Below are 15937 nucleotides of genomic sequence, written 5' to 3' on the forward strand. Positions count from 1 at the left end.
TTTCTTAGAGGAGAAGAATTAGAAATTGAAGGGATTCCCATGGTATATGAATATGGTGGAGTATGGTTGTTCTGTAAGAAATCATGAGTGGGGCGGCTAGGTGGCACAGTGGATAAAGCACTGGCTCTGGAGTCAGGAGTACCTGGGTTCAAATCCGGTCTCAGACACTTAATAATTACCTAGCTGTGTGGCCTTGGGCAAGCCACTTAACCCTACTTGCCTTGCAAAAAAACCTAAAAAAAAAATCCCCCCCCCCAAAAAAAAAGAAATCATGAGTGGCCAGATTTCTGAAAAGCCTGGAAAGACTCCCATGAACTGATGCTGAGTGAAGGGAGCAGAACCAGGAGACCACTGTACAACTAACAGCAACACTGTGAGATGATCAACTAGGATGAACTCAGCTCCTCCCAGTAGTTCAGTGATTAAGGTCAAGTCTAAAAGACCCATAATGGAAAATGCCATCCACACATGGAGAAAAACTATGGCGTCTGAATGCAAAGCAAAGCAGACTGTTCACTTTTTTTTTTTGCTTTATTGAAATTTTATTTATTTTTTCCAATTACATGCAAAAATAATTCTCAACACTCATCCACCTGCAAGTCCATGAGTTCCACCTTTCAATCCCCTCCTCATGGTGGGAAATAAACTGGTAAAAGTTATATGTGTCCAATCTTGTTTAACATAATTCCATATTAGTCATATTGTGAAAGAGGAATTAGAATCAAGGTGGAGGGAAACCATGAGGAAGAAAGGAAAAATACAACAGAGGATTTTTAAAAAGTGAACATAATCTGCTTTGCTCTGCATTCAGAACCATAGTTTGTTCTCTGAATGTGGATGGCATTTTCCTTAACAGGTCACTCAGGATTGTCCTTGATCTATGTTCACTTTTTCACACTTCTTTTTTGTTTTGTCTTTCTATTTTTTCTTTTAGTTATAATTCTTATTTTGAAGTCATAATTCTTGTTCAGATGACGAATATGGAAATATGTTAAACATGATTGTACATGTACAATCTCTATTAGATTACTCATTGCCATGGGGAGGGAGGTTGGAGGAACTCAAAAGCTTACAAAAAGATGAATGTTAAAAACTATCTTTGCATGTATTCGGAAAAGATAAAATAAAATAAATAATATGGTTCAAGTCCCACCAACAAACATTAAAAAAAGAAAGAAAAACTGGGAAGAGTTTTATGAACTGATGCAAACTGAGATAAGTAGAACCAGAAGGATATTGTACACAGTAACGGCAACACTGTTCAGTAACTAAGAGTGACTTGACTATTCTTTTTTTACTTCAAAATGGCATATTTATTATTTAGTGTTTTATTGAAGTCCTTCATTTTTATATAACATTTTATATATACTATTTATATAAAATTTGGATATTGATGCCCCTTCCATTTCCTAATTCAGTGAGCATTCATTTGTAATAAAGAAAAATATTTGGGCAAAACAAAATGTCTGAACAACCACATCAAACACCATATACAAATTTCTACACTCAGAGTTTTCCACCAAGGATAGCAATGACTTGTATTTCCTTGCATCTTTTCTTGGTCCAAGAGTGATGACTTATCTATTCTGATCAATACAATGATCCAAAACAATTCTAAGGATTTATGATGAAAAATGCTATTTACCCCTCAAGAAATAATTGATGGAGTCTGAATGCAGATTGCTGCATACTTTTTTTCATTTCTTTTTTTGTTTTTGTTTTTGACAACATGTTTAACATGAAAATATGTTTTGCACAATTTCAAAGGTATAATTGATACCATGTTTCTTGACTTCCCAATGTGTGTGGGTTAGGGGAGAGAGAGAAAGGGAGAAAATTCTGAAATCAAAAATTTTACAAAATAAATAATTTTTTAAAAAAATGTATTATTCTACATTAAAAGTTAAAGCCAGTTTTGATCTCCTAGCAAAGTGGAGAGCAACAGTAGCTAGAGGCATCACCAACTCACAATAGAAACTTCCTGTAAAATCTTATAAAAGAGAATCTTGGAAAACTGAATATCATCTCATAATACAGTGAGTTTCCAATTAGTGTGAATAATGAATTGTGTGAAGTGATCACATTATTTGAATTCTTTTTGTATATTTTCATTGGGCTGGAACCCATTGCCGTATTATACATAAATAGAAGTACAAATAGGGACAATTTAAATACATATAACCACTTTGCAGCATTCGTTCTTCATTCTAATCTGGGCCTTTCTGTATTATTTAATACCAGCTAGCCTTCCAGTAGTGAATTAAACTTTGCAAAGACCCTTACAAATATTATCTCGTTTGATCCTCACCACAATCGTAGGAGGGAGGTGTTATTGTTATCCCCATTTTTACAGATGAAGAATCAGAGGCAGACAGAAATTAAGTGGCTTGTCCAGTGTCACCCAGCAAGTATATGTCTAAGGTCACATTTGAACTCAGGTCTTAGCACAGTGAGGTGTAGCAGAGAGAAAAGAAAAGCTGTTTTCAGAAAACTTGGTGAGAAACCCAATTTAACAAGATCATCCTAAGGATACTGAAGGATGAAACAGAAAAAGAAGAGAATTAATGGAGAAGAAAATGAGCAGACTGCCACTACTTTTGTTAGATTCTTCATCAAAGAGAAGAAGACCACCATACCTGGACAGCCACATCCCAGTTTCCAGCATGTTCCATAAGTAAGTAGTAACAGTCCCAAGGAAAACAAAGAAAGCAGTGGAGAGTTGGGCTCAGATCTCATTGTTGAGTTTGTCTCCTGATCCAGAGATCATCAGGGACCACCAAAGATTGGGGTGATAAGGTCAGACAGGAAGCTCCATAGGGGATGGAATGGGACCAGTAGAAACTTCCCTCAGGGAGACCACATTGCAGCAATCTAGGTCAGAAGTGAAGAGGTGGGGCAGCTAGGTGGCACAGTGGATAGAGCACCAGCCCTAGAGTCAGGAGGACCTGAGTTCAAATGTGACCTCAGACACTTAATAATTACCTGGTTTTGTGACTTTGGGCAAGTCATTTAATCCCACTGCCTTGCAAGAAAAAAATGTAAATGGAGAGGTCTTGAACTAAGGTGGGAACAGTGTGAGCAGAGAGAAAGGGTTGGACATGTCCAAGGCCAAGGAGATAGAACTGAAAAGCCTTAGCAACCCACTTCCCCTGGTGTAATCCGAGCCCCGATGAAGTTAGAAGTTTTGATGGCCCCAGAGGAGAATGTGAAGTTGGTGATTTTGCACAGCACCTCTCACTTCAGTCCATTTTACTTCATGGCATGGCATGGCATGGCATCAGCTCCTTGATCTTATGGTCTTAGAGAATGAAGAACAACCTAGAAGCAGGCCATGGCAGGCAAGCTGGACTTCTCTTCCCCCTTCCCTTCCCTTCTTCCCTCCCTTCCTTCCTCCTTTCTTCCCTTTCTACCTTCCTTCCTAAAGATTTCTTGAGGTTGACAGGTCCCAAATCACTCTTGTTCTCCTTGACCAATATTGCATCTCATTCGAAGCCTACTTGGTCTTAGTTTGGACCCTGATTGGGTCCAACAGCAATTATTTCTGTTTTGGCCAGAAACCCAGATGGTCTTCCTTCCCAGATTGATTTTTATTGGGGGGGACTATACAAAAAACTGACTTCTTGCTTCTTTTCTTTCTCTGCCTTAATCACTGAGATATTGTGAGGGTCTAACCCTCCCCCCAATTTTTTCCTTCTTTTTTTGGAAGTGGCCTTCCTTGGCCTCTCTGTCTCCTTTCTCTCCCCTAACCTTAACAACTGAATGATTGTTGCCTCATTCAAACTCTGCCTTCAGGGCTGTCTCAATCATTTTGATCCATGTCTGGCTGATGGACCCTTATGTCTTGGAGGAGAAAATGAGGTTGATGACTGAGCAACCCCTCCCCCCCAACTCCAATTCATGTGCTTGTCATGGCATCACTCCTTCATGTCATGGTCTTCTTCAAGAACAAGGGATAAACATCAATTATTCTGGCAGTTTCCATATGATGCCTGGCTATTACCCCCCCACCCCCGGAGTTTCCTGATTGTTTAATCAAGTTCTGGGTGGGGAGGGCTTCCACAGTTCTTGGAGAGCTTGGAAAGAAGGAGATCATAGATCTAGAACTGAAGACCCCTCAGAGACCACCGAGGCCAGCTCTTCTTCCATTGTACAGATGAGGGAACTGAGGTGCAGATCAGGTCAAAGTCATGTGGCTGATGATAAAGCCTGAATTTAACACAAGTTGCTTAGCTAAAAGCCCCCAAACACAAACTTTCAGAGACAACTGAGACACAGGTCCCAGAGTTAAGTGTTTTTGAAACATGTGCTTCCCATATGTAAGTGTATTTACACACCCACACATCCACAGGCACCCCCCCCACACACACATATGTAGGGATGTATAACTTATAAGATGTGCATAGGTTTATAGAGCTATACCCAGAGAGGTGAAAGACGGCATTAGACGGCTTCTGAAGCTCCTGCTTGTCTGGATGTGTCCTTTTGGCCCTTGATTTCCTCATCTGTACAATAAAGGAGCGGACCTGGAGAGCCTAGATGTGCATCCAGATCTAGATGCACACTCACACACACACACACTCCCTCCACACTTACACAGTCACACTCACACTCAGTCACACACAATCATACCCACATGCTCCCATACACCTATAAATTCCCACATACACTCACACATATTTACACACTCACGCTCATTCACACAGCCCAAGTGCACATACATTATCTATCCAATTATAGAATATGGCCATAGGGCTCACTGCCCACTGCAAGGTGAACAGGTGATAACTTCTCCGTCCCTTGGCTGACCAGGTGCCAAGGGAAGGATCTTTGACTCATAAATCTCTCAAGAACTAGAGGAATGGGGAATCCACAGAGACAATCCACTTTTTCTTTTGGTGGAAGTGTGTGTTGATTGACTGTTGTGGGCAGAACTCCATGGCCCTGCCCATCTTGGTGCCTGGCTCTGGTGAGCATTCCATAGATTTGAACTCCTTAGGATGTTTCCAATCCATTTAGTGTGTGTGTGTGTGTGGGGGGCTCGGTCTGGTTGAGCCATGGAGGCCATGGAGACCCCTCCCTACCAGTTTCCAGGCCTGCCCATTGGGTTGACTGGTGCCAGCCTGGTCCTGGATCCTTTGCCCCTGGAAATGGTTGGATGATTCTCTGACTCATTTGGACATGGTGGTGAAGAGGGCAGGAGATCACAGAGGGAACCCCGGTCTTTGGCTGGGGCCAAAGAGGGTCTGGAGGGGCAGAGGTCAGAAGAAAAAAGGTTGGCTGCCCTTTGGGGGGACGGTGGGATCTGAGGTGCAAGGAGAGCCGACCCTGGTGGGGATTCAAAAAAATGCAAGCACACACTGCCCCCTTGTGGTAAAGAGCCAAGAGTGCAGGAGGATGGTGGGAGGGGGGGCCCCCTTCTCCTTGTTATTCCCTAAGATCCATCAGCCTTAGGTCACAGCTGTTCCAGCCCCCTCGTTTTACAGCCCAGGGAACAGAGGCCAAGGCCACCACGTCTGGAACTAGAAGAACCTTCCTGGAGCATTGGGGTACCCCCCCCTTCATTGGACATCGAGGTTGGGGGCCAGGCCGATTCCAAACTTGAAGGGGCCTTAGGAGCCCTTGTGGAATCCTCTTATTTTGTCTTTAACAACCAGAATTGCTGTGATTGAGCTTAGTCACTTGCTGCTCCATCTGCCTCCCACACCCGGGGGCCCTGGTTTCTGAGGGGGGGAGAGATGCCCCCTCATGGACCTTTGGAGCCCAGTGACCAGGATTCTGTGGCATTCACTTCTGCTTTGGCTGTGGCTGTTCTCCCATTTACAAGACCACGGTTGTTGTGTATATTGTTTTCCTGCTTCAGTGACTTCCTTTAGGAAGACTTCAGTTGAAGAAACTGAATCTAATCTCTTAATCTAAGATGGTCATAGATGACAGATGGCCCAGCTGGAACCATAGAAAGCAGGGGGGAAACTGAGATTCAGAAAGGTCAACCTTAATATGGTGTTTTAAAAATTGTCCTTTGTGACCTAAGAACTGGACAAAAAAGAAGAGGAAAAAGAACAATACTCTGTCTGAATTTTATATTGTTTCTAGGGGCGGCTAGGTGGTGCAGTGGATAGAGCACTGACTCTGGAGTCAGGAGGACCTGACCTCAGACAATAATTACCTAGCTGTGTAGCCCTGGGCAAGCCATTCAACCCCGTTGCCTTAAATAAAAATTAAACAAATACAGTGTTTCTAGATTTGCAATCCTCAGGCAATTGTAGTCCATGTAAGCCTACCAAGTACCAATGACAGAAGAGGCTTATATATGTCCAGAGGAAAATGTGCCCATCAGCTAGGGAATGACTTGAACAAATGGATGCAGAGGACTATTATTGGTAATGATGGATGAGAAATTTAGAGAATTATTGGAAGATCTGTATTGGGGGAAGTAAGCAGAACCAGGAGAAAACTATGCACAAGTTCAAAAAGGTCAACGAAAAGGGCTTTTAAAGTCCCAGAGTTTATTGTCTTTGTCCTTAACCCCTCCCCTGTCCTGATCTCCCCTGCTGGTTTCCCAGGGAGCTAGCAACCTCCCAGTTCCCCAGGACCACAATCTAGGTGTCATCCTCTTCCTCACTCTTGCCCATCGTCCATGTCTGATCAGCTGCCAAGGCCTGTTGTTTCTCCCTTTGGAACACCTCTCCCATTTGTGTCCTTCAAGGTAGGTTCCTCTACCTCCTGTCTACCAGTTGGTCTTCCTGCCTCTAATCCCTCCTCCACTCAACTATCAAACTGATTTTACTAAAGTTGGTCAGAGCCACGTCACCAATCACCACAGTGGCTCCATAGGACCAAATATAAAATCCTCTCCTTATCTTTCAATGCCCTTCATAACCTGGCTCCCACCTTCCTCTGACTGCTTCTACACCATCCTTCCATCCATCCATCCATCCAGACTCCAGGATCCAGTGATTCCAGCTTCTTGGCTGCTGCTCCTAGAAGACCCTCCATGGCATGGCTCTGTATGTGGCTGTTCCCCTGTTGTTCTCCCTCTTTAGACTGTAAGCTCCTTGAAGGCAGGGGAGGCTTCTTTTTCATTGACTCTCTTGTCACCCCAGAACTTAGCGAAATGTCGAACACCTGGATGACATGCCTTGACAAGCTCAGCCTGAGAAGCAATGATGGGAAGACATTCCTTCCTTTGGGAAGACAGGTGGGGCAGGGAGAGTGGAAGAAATGCTACCAGACTTGAGAACCAGGTGGGCAGGTTATGCTGGAACGTGTATCTTGGTTATCAGGGAGGGGAAACAATTTTGTTATAAAAAAGAGGCTATACTCTAACTTAAAATGAAGAAAAATACAAAATCCCTTCTGATAATATAGATGTGGCCGTGTGATCTGGTGGATGTAATGATAATAATGCTTGTCCTTCCTTCTCAAAGAAGGTCACGTCATCAGGGAGGTGATGCCATGACAAGCACGAGAATTGGATTGGAGTGAGGAGGGGCGGTGCTAAGTCCCCAGCCTCACTTTCTCCTCCAGAACCACCAGGGTCCAGTGGCCAGATTTGGATCAGAGCAGAACCCCTGGGGTCACCCTGGGCAAGTTATTTCTATCTCAACTATAAAATGGGGATAAGAATAGCATTCTACTTCCCAGAATTTTTGTGAGGCTCAAATAAAAGAATATTTGTAAAATGACATCATTAGGTAAATGCTATTTTTTTATCACTCTCCATACACACAAACACACACACACACACACACACACACACACACACAAACACATTTGCCATACAATAAAGGATGGGCTAACATTAGTGCTTCAAGATATATTTATTAAATATCTATGGTCTGACATCATGAGGAGGGGAGAGGGTGATAGAAAAATGCAGAACTCAGATAAATTTGCAAATGGAAAATTATTAAAAACTACCATTGTGGACAATTTGGGGCTCTGTGATGGAGAATACCATCTGTATCCAGAGAAAGAATTGTGGAGTGTGAACAAAGACCAAGGTCTATTACCTTTGATTTAGGAAAAAACCTGGTATCTTATTGTCTGATCTTGCCGTCTCTTATACTTTATGTTTCTTCCTTAAGGATATGATTTCTCTCTCATCACATTCAATTTGGATCAGTGTATACCAGGGAAACAATGTAAAGACTGACAAATTGCCTTCTGTGGGGGTGGGAGGAGGGAAGTAAGATTGGGGAAAAATTGTAAAACTCAAAATAAATTAAAAAAAGATGACTAATATGGAAATATATTTTATATGTTTGCACATGTATAACCTATATCAGATTGCTTACTCAGGGAGGTGGGAAGAGAAGGGAGGGTAGAATATTGAAATCAAAAATTTTTAAAAGAATGTTAAAAATTATTTTTAATATGCAATTGGGGAAAATAAATATAAAAATATTCTATTTCAAAAAACAAACTGCCATTTCATGTAATTGGAAAAATAAAATCTCAATAAAAAAAATCCAGACATTTTAGCTTTGATGTAGGTTGGCTTATGAATAGAGTACTGCACCTGGAGTCAGGAATACAATGCCCTGGAGTTGGAAGGACCAGAGTTCAAATTTGGCCTCACTTAATAATTACCTGGTTGTTTGGGGTGGCTAGGTGGCACAGTGGATAGAGCACCGGCCCTGGAGTCAGGAGGACCTGAGTTCAAATCCAACCTCAGACACTTGGTAATTACCTAGCTGTGTGGCTTTGGGCAAGCAACTTAACCCCATTGCCTTGTAAAAAAATTCAAACTGGTTGTATGACCCTGGGCAAGTCACTTTACCTCAACTGCCTTATCTGTAAAATGGTCTGGAGGACAATATCTGCCAAGAGAACCCCAAAAGGAGTCATGAAGTGTAGGACAGACAAGACTGAGAATGACTGCGCAACAGATCTCGGTAGACAGCTGTTGAAAGTTTGTAACCTGCCTTTAGCCCAAAGGCTGATTGGTTTTCTTGAAGAAGAGCAAGTCACAGGGCTGTCCAGGGGAAAAAGTGCTGCAGGCTTGGGAGGGTTACTTATCATCCTGCAGCCCACCTGTGACTCAAATCAAGAGGAGTATGGGCATGCCAAGAGGAAACCAGAGAAAACATTTCCAAAGGCGTGAGTAGAACTGAAGTGGAGGCAAATGTGTCCTGGGCCCAAACAATGTGCACAGGCACTTAAGGTCTTTCAAAACCAGGACCTGTGAGCAACAGAAGACAGTTGCTCAACACATTGCCATCAAAACATGGGCAAGCACCTGGGAAAGATGCCAACTTTTCCAGGTGATTGTTGGCAGACACACACTCTGCTTCTGATTGGACAACCTGGACTTGCACACCCATTAGGATCCCAAACTGGGACTTGCCAAAATAGAGGCCTTCTGATCCCCATTTCTATGAAAGTCCCACCACTTTGAAAGCTTTAGGTCATCTTTGGTTTTTCATTCTCTCCCCACATAGCCACTTAGCTGTCAAAATTTATTGTCTCTAGGCTGGCACCCAACCCCCACTCAACCTCGTTTAGACTCATCACCTACAGGGTGTCCTTAACACTTTTTATGTTATGGACCACACTGGCAGTCTGGGGAAACCTGAGGATGCCTTTTCAGAAAAAAAGGTTTTCAAGTAAATGAAGAAAATGCTAAATTTCAATTAAAGATTAGTGAAACCAAAGATACTTCTCTCTCTCTCTTCAAATTTGTGGACTCTAGGCATGGAGAAGCCCCTACCTGGCCTTTTCCAAGGGCCTCCTGCTTTGTGTCCCCACTCTTCTCAAGTTTTAAGCTCAGGTGCGACATGTCAATCTTCTCTTCAATGGACATCAGTGATGACCTCCAGAATCAAATACAACTCTTGTTCCAGGCAGGTAAAGTCCTCCACCACCTGGTCCCTGTTTCCAGTCTTAGGACAGACACATGCCTCTCTGCTCTTCCCCCATGACTCATTCAGCTGACCTCCTTACTGTAGTGAACCCATCTGCACCTTTGCAAGCTTGGAGTGGACTCTTTTTAGAATTGCCTGTTTCTTTTTGTGCACGGCCTTTCCTGGTCCCCAAAGGAGCTAGTGCTCCTTTCCAAGTGCTTTGTAAATATATCTAGAAGTTTTAAGCATTTTTGGAAGGGACTGGGACTCAGGAAAGAGCTGCCTTGGCAACCACTCAGCAAGTCTTTTGATTTTCTAGGAATTCTTACTCTAGTGAGATAGATGGATGGCTCAGGTAGAGTCTTGAGCACTGCTTTGCAGAGGTAACATGGAGGAGGCAGAAGAGTGCGAGCCCTGGATTTGGAATCAGAGACCAGGCCCCACTTTCCTTGGTTGTAAAATAAAGTGGCTGGACCAGATAGTCACAGCTAAGGTCCTCTCCAGGCCTCAATCTACAACTCCGTTTGACTTACGTTGTTTTTAACACATCAAATCGCATGAAGATAAATCAGCACAAACGTGGGAAAAAAGTCATATTGCTGAGTAATAAGGGCCCTGATGCAATAGGTAGTTGGGCAATCTTTACCTAAAACTAAAATGCTATGGCGTTCCTTAGGCTCAAGTCTTCAGTCTGTGGTGCATCAGTCTAATGGGCTTGGTTCTGTGAAATTCCAAATTAGTCATCCTGGAGTCACTTCCACATTTATCTGATCCTTGCATTTTAAATAGTCTAAACTGAAAGCTTGTGAGATAGTTCCAGGGCAAGCCCCCTCAGTTCTCCTCAGGAAGTTATTCCCCGTGAGTCCCTTGAGGGTACTGGGGGTTGATTTTATCTATGTCTCACATAGACTTTGGGACTTATTTCCTCTTCTGTCATGACTTAAGTTCCTCGAGGCTGGTGACCTTCTCTATCCTTAGTTTACCGATCAGTTATGAGAAATGACTGACACGGAGATTTGTAGCTTTGAGGATCCAGCACTCTCTTGGAACCACCTTTGAGCCAGGAGGGGAATGGGATACCTATACTGCTTGGGAGAACATCCTGATTAATCTGAGGTTAAGGGCTGATCATCTGGAAGGTGGGTCTTTGTTGTCAAGAAGAGGTCTGGGGCAGCTAGGTGGTGCAGTAGATAGAGCACCGGTCCTGGAGTCAGGAGGACTTGAGTTCAAATCCAGACTCAGATACTTAATAATTATCTAGCTGTGTGGCCTTGGGCAAATCACTTAACCCCATTGCCTTGCAAAACCAAAAGGGGGGGGTAAGAGGGGAGGTCCAGAAGAAAACCAAGAGAAAAAAAAACCCTTAAAAAAACACCAATACTTGATTGCTACAATTTGAAGAACTGAAGCTTTAAGAAACAGCCAGAATAGTGTGCTGGGCCAGGAAACCAAAAGATCTGAGTTTAAATTTGGTCTGATTCTAAATGTATGACCCCGGGGAAGTCACTTAATCTTTTTTTGCCTCAGTTTCCTCACACAGTAAAATGGGGATGACAACAGAACTTAATTCTTGGGTCAAATGAGATGTTTGAAAAAAGTGCTTAGCACCATCTGCCCATAATCGGGGCATTTCTTCTAATTAGCAATAACGGAATGTTGAGGGGCAGCCAGATAGTGTACTAGTTAGGATCTGAGTTCAAATCCAGCCTCAGAGACTTGACACTTAAAGGTTATAAGACCCCGGGCAAGTCCTTTGCTCAACAAAGACAAAACAACAAAGTAAAATGATGAGTTTTGATTGAATTAGAATAGTGCTGGAATCCAGGTGGTCTTCAGGCCCCTCCCCAGGGCGTATCTCTTCCATCAAACTGAGCAGACCTACCAGCTTGCAGGGCAGGTTGCCATTCCTTCGGGAGGGACCTCCCAGGATCATTATGAGATACTATTTGTGAGGCCCTAGACATCCCAGTGTAAATGTGAGCCACTCTCCAGCCTTATTTACTGGGCTTCCATTGGGACATCTAAGGGGGTGGGGATCCTCGGAGGTGCTGGATCATTTCCCCATGGCTGATCCTTGTTTGGTCCTTTATGACTATTCATTCAGGTTCTTTTGATCATCCTCTTTCATCTCTCTGTACTTGAACTTCAGAACTGCAGGTCCAGATTTCACCCAGGACTGCAAAGACATCTTCTGCCTCATTCGAGAGTCAGTTTCTCACCATGGCATTCATTACATACAGTTTTGCCATTATATTATTCTTGGGTGGCTCCCCCGGCCCAGCCCCGAGATTTTCATATATTGTGGTTTGACATAAGAAATTAGATGGGAATTTGGGGGGTTTTGTGGAAGTCGTAGAAAAAATTTAGAGAAATGTACAAAATATATGTATGGTATTATATAATGTCAACCCCAAATTTTCGTTAAGATACCATCAACATTCCATAAAAAAAAAACCAGAAAAAAACATTCAGACTCCTTCTCTGGTATGAAGGGAAGGTCAAACAATTTTATGTGAAAGTTCCAGATCTTGGGAGTGGAGGCCCATGCCCCTAATCCCTGTGATATTTTTCTTTGATTTAGAAACTCTAGATTTTGGCTACATTTTATTTTGAGGTTTCCTTCAGGAAGAGGAACAATGAATTCTTCCTTTTTCTGCTTTGTTTGATTTCTAAGAAATGTGGGGTTTTCCCTTGAGTTCTTGAAATATAAAATCTAGGTTTTTTTCCCTCCCTTCTGTCATGGCATTCAGATGGGCTCCAAGGATTCTCATATTTTTTCCTCTTTCATTTGTCTTCCAGGTCAGTTGTTTTTGCTCCAAGATACTTGACATTTTCTCCTTATTTTTTTAATTTTAATTTTAATATTGGCTTTGAAGCTCTTTGCTTCATGAATTCATTAATTTCTGTTTTGTTCCATTCACTTTTTCAGGCAATTTGTGATGAGTAGTTTTGCACCACATACCAAATTGCTAACTTCCTTTCTAATTCTTTCTTCCATAGCTCTCATTTCTTTTCCATTTTTTCTCAAATTCTTTCATTCCATTAAGAAAAAGATTTCTTTTAAACTTTAAGTAACTCTTTGCTTCTTATGCCTTTGTCCATAGCTGGTTTTGGAGCCTTGTTCTTCCATGGCTGCATCTGAGCTTCTCTGCCACCAGCAGAGTTGATTAAGGTTGGGTTCTCATTCTGTTTGCCTCTGCTTCCAGCCAACTTTCTGACTTTGGATTTGATGGGCTCTGGGACACTTCTGGAGGGAAGGTCTGGGTTGATTCTACAGCTTTCTTGGCACTGAGTGTTGTTTCTCCAAGATCTCAGGGACAGGTTGGGATGCTGCAAAATTTGATTGCTGCTCACTCTTCTCTGAGCTCTCCACTTTTTGACCTGGGTTTGGGTCTCCATAATGGAGTAGACTGATGCAGGATTCTGTCCCCTTCCAGCTACTTGGAAAACTTAGCTCAGAGGGATACAAACCTCTTTAGCCTGGGATGCCCCTCCCTGGCTGGGCTTGATGCTGAAGGTGATTTTGCTTTAGTCTGAGTCTGGAGCCATCACTCTGCTATGGGTCACTATGAATTTCCTCCTGTCCCAGTCCCCATCTCAGGGCTCCCTAAGAGGAACTCCATTCCTCTGAGCAGATCCTCCCCCCCCACCCCGCCCCGAGTCTGCTCTGGATTTGTGATACAGAACTGGGGAGTGGGCGACAAAGCTGCCAGTTTGAACATGTTCCCACTGAATCGATCTGGTATGGTTCTGGGATCAACTCTAGCCCTAATGCACAGACACTCCCAGGGTGCTGGCATGCTCCCCCAAGACCCATTTCCATTGTCTAAAGCCTTCCCCTTATGGCAAGTTGGGCCAGACTGAAAATTCACTGTGCCATTTTCTGAATTTCCCCATAAGGATTGAGTTTAGTCCAAGTTTCTAGATCTAGGCTTTTCAGTTTAGGGAGGGGAGGAGTCCACTGTACCGATTTGCCTCTCACCAATATTGTTTTAGAAATTATAAAAGGGAATTAAAAGTAAATATGAAATGCTAAATAGAGCAAACCAAAGGCCTGACCACACCATCTAACCTTGATGTAAGAATTGTAAAACTGACAGATTTTCCAGTATTTGTCATGATAAACAGTACAAATGGGTTTTTCCAAGTGATTTTTTTTGACACAATCTGAATTTTGGATAGAAACCAACCAAACGTCAGAAAATGTGGAGAAAATTATTAAAAACAAAGAAAAAGGTTATTGTTAACTATAGCAACAGGACTGAGAAGCTTCTAACAAGCAATTTTAGACTTCAGCCCTTGCTTTAGTTAAGACTGAGCTTAACCTGAGGTCAAGTCAGCTCCAGAGTTATCGCAGGCAGTCAGTATTATCAGGAGAGTTCACATAAAAAATACAGACCTGACAACCAAGAGAGACTACTGGAGTAAAGAACAGCATTCCTCTCACCGTTTCAGTTGTCTAAATCTTCGTGGGTTTTCTTGGCAGTTGTTTGCTGCCATTTCCTTCTCCAGCTCACTTTACAGATGAGGAAACGGAGGCAAAGAGAGTTAAGTGACATTAACTAATGGTCACACAGCTAGCATCTGAGGCCAGATTTGAACTCAGGAAATTGTCTCCAAGCCAAGCATTCCTAGCTGCCCTGGTACCTATAACTTTCCCTTTATCTGATTGTTCCAACATCAATATCAAAAGGAAAGAACCTGAATGATTCATCGATAGATTTGTTACCATTTTATTTTATACAAAGGAGCTAAAGGGCCCTTAGTTTTGAATGAACAAGTCACACTGTAAGTAGTCACAAGAAAACACTTTCTTTCAGCTCTTAACCTATCCCTCTTCTCTTCCCCAAAACACTTGAAAATGTCTTCTAGACCTGTACATTTGTTTGCCATAACTCCTCAAAACCTTCCCCAAACTGACTTCTGTAGCCATTACCAACCATCTCGGGAAGCACTCTGCATGGCCAGATTCAGCGGTCTCATCTCAGCTTTCATCCTCTTTGCCTTCTCTATGGCAATGGACCTTGCAGAGGCTTTCCTTCCTTTGCCTGACATTAAACTCTTCAGGTCCTCTTCTTCTGGCGACCCCCTTCTGTCTCCTTGAAGTTCCTCAGTTGAGATGTTTGCAAAGTGCTCAGTGTAGCAGACATGGCTGATGGTGCTGTCTCTTCTACTCCCTCATATGGTTTTAATGACTAATACCTCTGAATAGTGTCTCTAGCTTAAGTCCTGATTTCAATTTTTTTTCTTGGCAAGGAAATGGAGTTAAATGACTTGTTCAAGGTCATACAGCCAAGTCATTATTAAGTGTCTGAGGCTGGATCTGAACCCAGGTCCTCCTGACTCCAGGGTGGTGCCACTGTGTCATCTAGTTGCCCTTCTGACTTCAATTCTGAAACTCCTCCAGAACTTAATTCAACTTGTCCCAACCCACTTCTCCCCAGAACACATGCTGCTTGTTCTGGCTCCACTGGATCCACATTACTTGGGCACTCATCCTTGAAGCCTCAAGAAAGATCCTGAATTCTCTCCTTTACATTCCAAATCAGCAGGAAGGGGGAGTACTTTCTGCAAATGCCCTATCTACAAAATTTTTGCTGTTATTCCCACCTACATAACCCCAGTAAAGCCTCGTTGTCTGTCCATATCATGCACTTGATAAATTGATTAAAAAGATGTATATGCATAAAAACATCAACAGGAACAAACTTACATATGTGCCCAATGATTGCAGCTACAGCTGTACAAGAGTTATCATGACACTGTTATTATTATGCCATGAGTGATAACTTCTGTAATACTAGGAATTAAAAGGCTCAGGGAAGAACGAGTGTGATGTGATGCAAAACAAAGATACTATGTACAGTGATGACAATGACTATGTACAGTGAAAGCTAATGCAGGATGATGCTGGCCCAAGATCTCTCAAGTTTATCAGTGCACACCCTTCCTTTCTTTTAACAAGGGGTAAATGACAAGACTCTAAGGGGGCCTGTACAACCAAATATAGTTCATCTTTTTCTGGTGACTTTAATTGTTTTGGAGAAACAAACTAAGTTTGCCTTGTGAAGTCAAAAATTCATCAATATGAA

Source organism: Macrotis lagotis, chromosome 6, assembly GCF_037893015.1.
Source record: "Macrotis lagotis isolate mMagLag1 chromosome 6, bilby.v1.9.chrom.fasta, whole genome shotgun sequence".
Lineage (NCBI taxonomy): Eukaryota > Metazoa > Chordata > Mammalia > Peramelemorphia > Peramelidae > Macrotis > Macrotis lagotis.